The sequence below is a fragment of the Nerophis ophidion genome, linkage group LG02 (assembly GCF_033978795.1).
Source record: "Nerophis ophidion isolate RoL-2023_Sa linkage group LG02, RoL_Noph_v1.0, whole genome shotgun sequence".
NCBI classification, from domain to species: Eukaryota; Metazoa; Chordata; class Actinopteri; order Syngnathiformes; family Syngnathidae; genus Nerophis; species Nerophis ophidion.
In genome coordinates, this window is record NC_084612.1 from 981912 (window position 1) to 994826 (window position 12915).

The following is a 12915-nucleotide window of genomic DNA, read 5'->3' on the forward strand; positions in this document are numbered from 1 at the left end:
CCACACATGTGGGGAACAAGGGGCCACACATGTGGGGAACAAGGGGCCACACATGTGGGGAACAAGGGGCCACACATGTGGGGACAAAAGGGGCCACACATGTGTGGAACAAGGGGCCACACATGTGGGGAACAAGGGGCCACACATGTGGGGAACAAGGGGCCACACATGTGGGGACCAAAGGGGCCACACATGTGTGGAACAAGGGGCCACACATGTGGGGAACAAGGGGCCACACATGTGGGGAACAAGGGGCCACACATGTGGGGAACAAGGGGCCACACATGTGGGGAACAAGGGGCCACACATGTGTGGAACAAGGGGCCACACATGTGGGGAACAAGGGGCCGCACATGTGGGGAACAAGGGGCCACACATGTGGGGAACAAGGGGCCACACATGTGGGGAACAAGGGGCCACACATGTGGGGACAAAAGGGGCCACACATGTGTGGAACAAGGGGCCACACATGTGGGGAACAAGGGGCCACACATGTGGGGAACAAGGGGCCACACATGTGGGGACCAAAGGGGCCACACATGTGTGGAACAAGGGGCCACACATGTGGGGAACAAGGGGCCACACATGTGGGGAACAAGGGGCCACACATGTGGGGAACAAGGGGCCACACATGTGGGGAACAAGGGGCCACACATGTGTGGAACAAGGGGCCACACATGTGGGGAACAAGGGGCCACACATGTGGGGAACAAGGGGCAGCACATGTGGGGACCAAAGGGGCCACACATGTGTGGAACAAGGGGCCACACATGTGGGGAACAAGGGGCCACACATGTGGGGAACAAGGGGCCACACATGTGGGGACAAAAGGGGCCACACATGTGTGGAACAAGGGGCCACACATGTGGGGAACAAGGGGCCACACATGTGGGGAACAAGGGGCCACACATGTGGGGACCAAAGGGGCCACACATGTGTGGAACAAGGGGCCACACATGTGGGGAACAAGGGGCCACACATGTGGGGAACAAGGGGCCACACATGTGGGGAACAAGGGGCCACACATGTGGGGAACAAGGGGCCACACATGTGTGGAACAAGGGGCCACACATGTGGGGAACAAGGGGCCACACATGTGGGGAACAAGGGGCAGCACATGTGGGGACCAAAGGGGCCACACATGTGTGGAACAAGGGGCCACACATGTGGGGAACAAGGGGCCACACATGTGGGGAACAAGGGGCCACACATGTGGGGACCAAAGGGGCCACACATGTGTGGAACAAGGGGCCACACATGTGGGGAACAAGGGGCCACACATGTGGGGAACAAGGGGCCACACATGTGGGGAACAAGGGGCCACACATGTGGGGAACAAGGGGCCACACATGTGTGGAACAAGGGGCCACACATGTGGGGAACAAGGGGCCACACATGTGGGGAACAAGGGGCAGCACATGTGGGGACCAAAGGGGCCACACATGTGTGGAACAAGGGGCCACACATGTGGGGAACAAGGGGCAGCACATGTGGGGACCAAAGGGGCCACACATGTGGGGACCAAAGGGGCCACACATGTGTGGAACAAGGGGCCACACATGTGGGGAACAAGGGGCCACACATGTGGGGACAAAAGGGGCCACACATGTGTGGAACAAGGGGCCACACATGTGGGGAACAAGGGGCCACACATGTGGGGAACAAGGGGCCACACATGTGGGGACAAAAGGGGCCACACATGTGTGGAACAAGGGGCCACACATGTGGGGAACAAGGGGCCACACATGTGGGGAACAAGGGGCCACACATGTGTGGAACAAGGGGCCACACATGTGTGGAACAAGGGGCCACACATGTGGGGAACAAGGGGCCACACATGTGGGGAACAAGGGGCAGCACATGTGGGGACCAAAGGGGCCACACATGTGTGGAACAAGGGGCCACACATGTGGGGAACAAGGGGCAGCACATGTGGGGACCAAAGGGGCCACACATGTGGGGACCAAAGGGGCCACACATGTGTGGAACAAGGGGCCACACATGTGGGGAACAAGGGGCCACACATGTGGGGACAAAAGGGGCCACACATGTGTGGAACAAGGGGCCACACATGTGGGGAACAAGGGGCCACACATGTGGGGAACAAGGGGCCACACATGTGGGGACAAAAGGGGCCACACATGTGTGGAACAAGGGGCCACACATGTGGGGAACAAGGGGCCACACATGTGGGGAACAAGGGGCCACACATGTGGGGACCAAAGGGGCCACACATGTGTGGAACAAGGGGCCACACATGTGAGGAACAAGGGGCCACACATGTGGGGAACAAGGGGCCACACATGTAGGGAACAAGGGGCCACACATGTGGGTAACAAGGGGCCACACATGTGGGGAACAAGGGGCCACACATGTGGGGAACAACGGGCCACACATGTGGGTAACATGGGGGCCGCACATGTGGGGAACAAGGGGCCACACATGTGGGTAACAAGGGGCCACACATGTGGGGAACAAGGGGCCGCACATGTGGGGAACAAGGGGCCGCACATGTGGGGAACAAGGGGCCGCACATGTGGGGAACAAGGGGCCACACATGTGGGGAACAAGGGGCCCCACATGTGGGGAACAAGGGGCAGCACATGTGGGGAACAAGGGGCCGCACATGTGGGGAACAAGGGGCAGCACATGTGGGTAACAAGGGGCCACACATGTGGGGAACAAGGGGCCGCACATGTGGGGAACAAGGGGCCACACATGTGGGGAACAAGGGGCAGCACATGTGGGGAACAAGGGGCCACACATGTGGGGAACAAGGGACAGCACATGTGGGGAACAAGGGGCCACACATGTGGGGAACAAGGGGCCGCACATGTGGGGAACAAGGGGCCACACATGTGGGGAACAAGGGGCAGCACATGTGGGGAACAAGGGGCCGCACATGTGGGGAACAAGGGGCCACACATGTGGGTAACAAGGGGCCGCACATGTGGGGAACAAGGGGCAGCACATGTGGGTAACAAGGGGCCACACATGTGGGGAACAAGGGGCCGCACATGTGGGGAACAAGGGGCCACACATGTGGGGAACAAGGGGCTGCACATGTGGGGAACAAGGGGCCACACATGTGGGGAACAAGGGGCCACACATGTGGGGAACAAGGGGCCACACATGTGGGGAACAAGGGGCCACATATGTGGGGAACAAGGGGCCACACATGTGGGGAACAAGGGGCCGCATATGTGGGGAACAAGGGGCCACACATGTGGGGAACAAGGGGCCACACATGTGGGGAACAAGGGGCCACATATGTGGGGAACAAGGGGCAGCACATGTGGGGAACAAGGGGCCACACATGTGGGGAACAAGGGGCAGCACATGTGGGTAACAAGGGGCCACACATGTGGGGAACAAGGGGCCGCACATGTGGGGAACAAGGGGCCACACATGTGGGGAACAAGGGGCCGCACATGTGGGGAACAAGGGGCCACACATGTGGGGAACAAGGGGCCACACATGTGGGGAACAAGGGGCCACACATGTGGGGAACAAGGGGCCACACATGTGGGGAACAAGGGGCCACACATGTGGGGAACAAGGGGCCACACATGTGTGGAACAAGGGGCCACACATGTGGGGAACAAGGGGCCACATATGTGGGGAACAAGGGGCCACACATGTGGGGAACAAGGGGCAGCACATGTGGGTAACAAGGGGCCACACATGTGGGGAACAAGGGGCCACACATGTGGGGAACAAGGGGCCACACATGTGGGGAACAAGGGGCCACACATGTGGGGAACAAGGGGCCACACATGTGGGGAACAAGGGGCCACACATGTGTGGAACAAGGGGCCACACATGTGGGGAACAAGGGGCCACACATGTGGGGAACAAGGGGCCGCACATGTGGGGAACAAGGGGCCGCACATGTGGGGAACAAGGGGCCGCACATGTGGGGAACAAGGGGCCACACATGTGGGGAACAAGGGGCCCCACATGTGGGGAACAAGGGGCAGCACATGTGGGGAACAAGGGGCCGCACATGTGGGGAACAAGGGGCAGCACATGTGGGTAACAAGGGGCCACACATGTGGGGAACAAGGGGCCGCACATGTGGGGAACAAGGGGCCACACATGTGGGGAACAAGGGGCAGCACATGTGGGGAACAAGGGGCCACACATGTGGGGAACAAGGGACAGCACATGTGGGGAACAAGGGGCCACACATGTGGGGAACAAGGGGCCGCACATGTGGGGAACAAGGGGCCACACATGTGGGGAACAAGGGGCAGCACATGTGGGGAACAAGGGGCCGCACATGTGGGGAACAAGGGGCCACACATGTGGGTAACAAGGGGCCGCACATGTGGGGAACAAGGGGCAGCACATGTGGGTAACAAGGGGCCACACATGTGGGGAACAAGGGGCCGCACATGTGGGGAACAAGGGGCCACACATGTGGGGAACAAGGGGCTGCACATGTGGGGAACAAGGGGCCACACATGTGGGGAACAAGGGGCCACACATGTGGGGAACAAGGGGCCACACATGTGGGGAACAAGGGGCCACATATGTGGGGAACAAGGGGCCACACATGTGGGGAACAAGGGGCCGCATATGTGGGGAACAAGGGGCCACACATGTGGGGAACAAGGGGCCACACATGTGGGGAACAAGGGGCCACATATGTGGGGAACAAGGGGCAGCACATGTGGGGAACAAGGGGCCACACATGTGGGGAACAAGGGGCAGCACATGTGGGTAACAAGGGGCCACACATGTGGGGAACAAGGGGCCGCACATGTGGGGAACAAGGGGCCACACATGTGGGGAACAAGGGGCCGCACATGTGGGGAACAAGGGGCCACACATGTGGGGAACAAGGGGCCACACATGTGGGGAACAAGGGGCCACACATGTGGGGAACAAGGGGCCACACATGTGGGGAACAAGGGGCCACACATGTGGGGAACAAGGGGCCACACATGTGTGGAACAAGGGGCCACACATGTGGGGAACAAGGGGCCACATATGTGGGGAACAAGGGGCCACACATGTGGGGAACAAGGGGCAGCACATGTGGGTAACAAGGGGCCACACATGTGGGGAACAAGGGGCCACACATGTGGGGAACAAGGGGCCACACATGTGGGGAACAAGGGGCCACACATGTGGGGAACAAGGGGCCACACATGTGGGGAACAAGGGGCCACACATGTGTGGAACAAGGGGCCACACATGTGTGGAACAAGGGGCCACATATGTGGGGAACAAGGGGCCACACATGTGGGGAACAAGGGGCAGCACATGTGGGGAACAAGGGGCCACACATGTGGGGAACAAGGGGCCACACATGTGGGGAACAAGGGGCCACACATGTGGGGAACAAGGGGCCACACATGTGGGGAACAAGGGGCCACATATGTGGGGACATTGTCAAAGTTGTTAGTGAGGTATGGATAGAGTCCACATCATTTGGGAATGACAACATTCCCAAAGGCAGTAGGCCAGCAAGAGGCATGGTTGTGACTATTATTAATGTTGCGGCTGCTAAAGCAGTGACTATTATTATTATTATTATTATTATTATTATTAGTTTGTTGACGATCAGTCCAAAGTTCAGATTGAATAAGGTTAGACATGTACGGGAGTATTATAACTTTGGAGGTGGTGACACCCCAGAGAAGTACTAGATCTATTGTATTACCCTAGCGATGTGTGGGTTTATGTATTATTTACCTTGTGTTTCAATCATGGGTTCTTTTTTGGGGGTCCTAATCATTGGTTCTAAACACATGTTCTAATCATGTGTTCTTATGTTTTGTTGATGTGTTCCAGTCATTTGTTCTGATTTTGAGTCCTATTCTTTGGTTCTAATTTACCTTCTCTAACCATGTGTTCTAATATTTTGATGTGTTCCAATAATTTGTCCTAATCAACTGTTCTATTAACATGTTCCAATAATTTGTTCTAATCAACTGTTCTATTAACATGTTCCAATAATTTGTCCTAATCAACTGTTCTATTAACATGTTCCAACAATTTGTTCTAATCGTATGATCTCATGTTGTGTTCTAATTGTGGAATCTTATCAACTGTTGTATTACCATGTTCCTATCGTATGTTCCAATGTGTTGTAATCATATGTTCCAATAATTTGTTCCATTCAACTGTTCTATTAACATGTTCCAATAAATTGTTCTAATTGTGTGTTCTCATATTGTGTACACATTTTGGGTTCTTATCAATTGTTTTATTACCATGTTTCTATTGTGTGTTTTAATGTTGTGTCGTACTCATGTGTTCTACCCACACGTTCTATCAATTGCACTGATCATGTGTTCCAACCATGGGTTGAAACCACATGTTGTAACCCGGTGTTCTAAGCGTGTTTGAAATGAAATACTGCATCATGCTAGTACTTTGAGGTTCCTGCAGGGATGTTACTTCCAATCGTAGGTCAGACATGACAGTATCATGGCGTCTGGAAACAAATAACTTCACTGAAAGAGAAATCTCATTAAGTCAACCTTTCAGATGCTTTCTTTCCAAACCTTGTTTCTTAATTTGCTGGTTTATTTCTTTAAAAACACCTTAACCCTAACCCTGTACATTCAAAAACACCTTAACCCTAACCCTGTACATTCAAAAACACCTTAACCCTAACCCTGTACATTCTAAAACACCTTAACCCTAACCCTGTACATTCAAAAACACCTTAACCCTAACCCTGTACATTCTAAAACACCTTAACCCTAACCCTGTACATTCAAAAACACCTTAACCCTAACCCTGTACATTCTAAAACACCTTAACCCTAACCCTGTACATTCAAAAACACCTTAACCTTAACCCTGTACATTCTAAAACACCTTAACTCTAACCCTGTACATTCAAAAACACCTTAAGCTTAACCCTGTACATTCAAAAACACCTTAACTCTAACCCTGTACATTCAAAAACACCTTAACCCTGTACATTCAAAAACACCTTGACCCTAACCCTGTACATTCAAAAACACCTTAACCCTAACCCTGTACATTCAAAAATACCTTAACCCTAACCCTGTACATTCAAAAACACCTTAACCCTAACCCTGTACATTCAAAAACACCTTAACCCTAACCCTGTACATTCAAAAACACCTTAACCCTAACCCTGTACATTCAAAAACACCTTAACCCTAACCCTGTACATTCAAAAACACCTTAACCCTAACCCTGTACATTCAAAAACACCCTAACCCTGTACATTCAAAAACACCTTAACCCTAACCCTGTACATTCAAAAACACCCTAACCCTGTACATTCAAAAATACCTTAACCCTAACCCTGTACATTCAAAAACACCCTAACCCTAACCCTGTACATTCAAAAACACCTTAACCCTAACCCTGTACATTCAAAAACACCTTAACCCTAACCCTGTACATTCAAAAACACCTTAACCCTAACCCTGTACATTCAAAAACACCTTAACCCTAACCCTGTACATTCAAAAACACCTTAACCCTAACCCTGTACATTCAAAAACACCTTAACCCTAACCCTGTACATTCAAAAACACCTTAACCCTAACCCTGTACATTCAAAAACACCTTAACCCTAACCCTGTACTTTCAAAAACACCTTAACCCTAACCCTGTACATTCAAAAACACCCTAACCCTGTACATTCAAAAACACCTTAACCCTAACCCTGTACATTCAAAAACACCTTAACCCTAACCCTGTACATTCAAAAACACCCTAACCCTGTACATTCAAAAATACCTTAACCCTAACCCTGTACATTCAAAAACACCCTAACCCTAACCCTGTACATTCAAAAACACCTTAACCCTAACCCTGTACATTCAAAAACACCTTAACCCTAACCCTGTACATTCAAAAACACCTTAACCCTAACCCTGTACATTCAAAAACACCTTAACCCTAACCCTGTACATTCAAAAACACCTTAACCCTAACCCTGTACATTCAAAAACACCTTAACCCTAACCCTGTACATTCAAAAACACCTTAACCCTAACCCTGTACATTCAAAAACACCTTAACCCTAACCCTGTACATTCAAAAACACCTTAACCCTAACCCTGTACATTCAAAAACACCCTAACCCTGTACATTCAAAAATACCTTAACCCTAACCCTGTACATTCAAAAACACCCTAACCCTGTACATTCAAAAACACCTTAACCCTAACCCTGTACATTCAAAAACACCTTAACCCTAACCCTGTACATTCAAAAACACCTTAACCCTAACCCTGTACATTCAAAATCACCTTAACCCTAACCCTGTACATTCAAAAACACCCTAACCCTGTACATTCAAAAACACCTTAACCCTAACCCTGTACATTCTAAAACACCTTAACCCTAACCCTGTACATTCAAAAACACCTTAACCCTAACCCTGTACATTCAAAAACACCTTAACCCTAACCCTGTACATTCAAAAACACCTTAACCCTAACCCTGTACATTCAAAAACACCTTAACCCTAACCCTGTACATTCAAAAACACCTTAACCCTAACCCTGTACATTCAAAAACACCTTAACCCTAACCCTGTACATTCAAAAACACCTTAACCCTAACCCTGTACATTCAAAAACACCTTAACCCTAACCCTGTACATTCAAAAACACCTTAACCCTAACCCTGTACATTCAAAAACACCTTAACCCTGTACATTCTAAAACACCCTAACCCTGTACATTCAAAAACACCTTAACCCTGTACATTCAAAAACACCCTAACCCTGTACATTCAAAATCACCCTAACCTGCAATCAAAACCTCTGCTGTTTCCATTTTTAATACCAATACTTCTCACTTTGTGTCACGGCGTGGGCTCGAACTGGCTTTTCCCCGGCAGCTGGGGTCCCAGCACCTTCGCTGGCAGCACGCCAAGACACGGTCTTGCTCGCACTGGCCGCGTCACGACCACATGCTGGCAAGGCTGTGGGCCATCGGCAATGTGCACACCTGGAGATGATGAACAGATCGACCTTACTTAATAAGCCTGCACAACCTGCCATCTCTCACCGGAATATGACCTTCTGTTGATGTCCCGTAAGCGATCATCATGCTTTATGCCATCTTGCGCTCTCTCACTGTGTTTTTCTTCCCTGTCATTTTTGATTGTCTCGTGTCCTCTCTGCCGATCCAACTGCAGACCTCCGTTCCCGCGTTGATGTTCCTGTGTGTCTCGTCCTTGTCCCCCCGTTTCCGTGACTGCTTCTTAGATCTCGACCTCCTCTTGCATGGACACGGACCTCCCACGCCTTGCCATTCGCTCTGAACACCTGCCTGCCTCACGGACTGCCTTCATTCCTCCTCTCGCGTCAAAATGTCTGGTAAACACTCAGCAGTTCATTCCTACACATAATCTTACACCATACACACTCTTGGATTTTGCCACACACCAATCTCTAGATAATTAAATGATATTGTTCATTTCTATTATATTGTTTACAAATACATATAATAAATACATCGCACAATATTGCCCCCTTGTGGTTCTGTGTTGTCACAACTCCCTCCTTCATCCATAACACTTGGTGTATCTCGGAAATTGGAACAATGACCGAAGCAGACGCAGCCCGTTTTGTTGGAGGGGTTCAAAACTACTGCTTGTCCAGACAAAGTCAGAAAGAAGCTTGGAAACAAATTCAAACTTTGATTATTGTTACTTTCATTTGAAATCAGTTCTGCATTTTGTTTTCCACTTTTGACTCGGCCATCTTTGAGTCACTAATGTTGTGTCATGAAATATATTGCTCTCTTGAAAGACAACTACTTTCAATGTTTCAGTGAGCATTAGTGTGCACACACCAGGACTCGTGTGCACACTCCAGGACTCGTGTGCACACACCAGGACTCGTGTGCACACTCCAGGACTCGTGTGCACACTCCAGGACTCGTGTGCACACACCAGGACTCGTGTGCACACTCCAGGACTCGTGTGCACACTCCAGGACTCGTGTGCACACTCCAGGACTCGTGTGCACACTCCAGGACTCGTGTGCAAGCTGTCAGACGCGGGAAACTTTGGTGGAACCAGATCCTTGTCGCCAATTACGAAAGTGATGACTCGTCGCTAATTATGGAAGTGGTGAGTTGTCGCTAATCATGGAGGTGATGAGTTGTCGCTAATTATGGAAGTGGTGAGTTGTCGCTAATTATGGAAGTGGTGAGTTGTCGCTAATTATGGAAGTGGTGAGTTGTCGCTAATTATGGAAGTGATGAGTTGTCGCTAATTATGGAAGTGGTGAGTTGTCGCTAATTATGGAAGTGGTGAGTTGTCGCTAATTATGGAAGTGGTGAGTTGTCGCTAATCATGGAAGTGATGAGTTGTCGCTAATTATGGAAGTGGTGAGTTATCGCTAATTATGGAAGTGGTGAGTTATCGCTAATTATGGAAGTGGTGAGTTGTCGCTAATTATGGAAGTGGTGAGTTGTCGCTAATTATGGAAGTGGTGAGTTGTCGCTAATTATGGAAGTGGTGAGTTGTCGCTAATTATGGAAGTGGTGAGTTGTCGCTAATCATGGAAGTGGTGAGTTGTCGCTAATTATGGAAGTGGTGAGTTGTCGCTAATTATGGAAGTGATGAGTTGTCGCTAATTATGGAAGTGATGAGTTGTCGCTAATCATGAAAGTGGTGAGTTGTCGCTAATCATGGAAGTGGTGAGTTGTCGCTAATCATGGAAGTGGTGAGTTGTCGCTAATCATGGAGGTGATGAGTTGTCGCTAATCATGGAGGTGATGAGTTGTCGCTAATCGTGAGTTGTCGCTAATCATGGAGGTGATGAGTTGTCGCTAATTATGGAAGTGGTGAGTTGTCGCTAATCGTGAGTTGTCGCTAATCATGGAGGTGATGAGTTGTCGCTAATTGTGAAAGTGGTGAGTTGTCGCTAATCATGAGTTGTCGCTAATCATGGAAGTGGTGAGTTGTCGCTAATCGTGAGTTGTCGCTAATCATGGAAGTGGTGAGTTGTCGCTAATCATGGAAGTGGTGAGTTGTCGCTAATCATGGAGGTGATGAGTTGTCGCTAATCATGGAGGTGATGAGTTGTCGCTAATCATGGAAGTGGTGAGTTGTCGCTAATTATGGAAGTGGTGAGTTGTCGCTAATCGTGAGTTGTCGCTAATCATGGAGGTGATGAGTTGTCGCTAATTGTGAAAGTGGTGAGTTGTCGCTAATCATGAGTTGTCGCTAATCATGGAAGTGGTGAGTTGTCGCTAATCGTGAGTTGTCGCTAATCATGGAGGTGATGAGTTGTCGCTAATTGTGAAAGTGGTGAGTTGTCGCTAATCATGAGTTGTCGCTAATCATGGAGGTGATGAGTTGTCGCTAATTATGGAAGTGGTGAGTTGTCGCTAATTATGGAAGTGGTGAGTTGTCGCTAATCATGAGTTGTCGCTAATCATGGAAGTGATGAGTCGCAGGCAACACACAACAGGAAGATTGTTGCAAACAGGTTCTTTTTTAATGCTGCAGTAGAAAAGAAGGTTCTAATATTGTGAGTTTGGTGTACAACAGCAAGAAAGGTATGTGCTCTTACATGCTCAATTCACAGCTCATTAGCACACGTAACCATGGTGACCATTTATAGCCCCGCCCAGAAGGTTAAAGCATCATAAGAAGAGAAAAAGTGCTTATAAATAACAATGTTCATCTTTTGCATGTGTAAAAAAACTCTTCAACGCTTGAAGCACACCTTTTTTTTCAAGTCATACTTTTTTTGCTACATCGCATTTTTTGTATCAACTGATGAAATAACACACATATAAAAGATCTTGTGCAAAACAACATCATGAATATACCAGCAGTCTTTTCTTGAAATAACAAATATAGAAAGCATAATTCAGACAGGAAAGACTTCATATTTCAAGTACATATTTTACACAGACCTGAATCAAAAGAGGTTCCTGATTTTGGTTTCTTTTTTGACACATGAAGCTTAAGACCAAAACTTGACATTGAATCTGGAAAAAAAACTCAACATTTTCTGTTGCAGCTTGAATCGCGTGATCATGAAAGTTTGTCTTGAAGTGCTTTGACCGACTGAAGAGGGTTCATCACCATTCAGTCTCAGCTCAATCCTTCAATGACTCAGATGGCTTTCTGCTCGCCTTCTGGGACCAGAACTCCTGGTCTTTGTTGGAGGTTAAACAAGACTCCAACAAGTTCCAGGAGTTAGAAACATTCTGCTCGCCTTCTGGGACCAGAACTCCTGGTCTTTGTTGGAGGTTAAACAAGACTCCAACAAGTTCCAGGAGTTAGAAACATTCTGCTCGCCTTCTGGGACCAGAACTCCTGGTATTTGTTGGAGGTTAAACAAGACTCCAACAAGTTCCAGGAGTTAGAAACATTCTGCTCGCCTTCTGGGACCAGAACTCCTGGTCTTTGTTGGAGGTTGAACAAAACTCCAAAGAGCACCGGGATCTAGAAATATTCTGCTCACCTTCTGGGACCAGAACTCCTGGTCTTTGTTGGAGGTTGAACAAGACTCCAACAAGTTCCAGGAGTTAGAAACATTCTGCTCACCTTCTGGGACCAGAACTCCTGGTCTTTGTTGGAGGTTGAACAAAACTCCAACAAGTTCCAGGAGTTAGAAATATTCTGCTCACCTTCTGGGACCAGAACTCCTGGTCTTTGTTGGAGGTTAAACAAGACTCCAACAAGTTCCAGGAGTTAGAAACATTCTGCTCGCCTTCTGGGACCAGAACTCCTGGTCTTTGTTGGAGGTTAAACAAGACTCCAACAAGTTCCAGGAGTTAGAAACATTCTGCTCGCCTTCTGGGACCAGAACTCCTGGTATTTGTTGGAGGTTAAACAAGACTCCAACAAGTTCCAGGAGTTAGAAACATTCTGCTCGCCTTCTGGGACCAGAACTCCTGGTATTTGTTGGAGGTTAAACAAGACTCCAACAAGTTCCAGG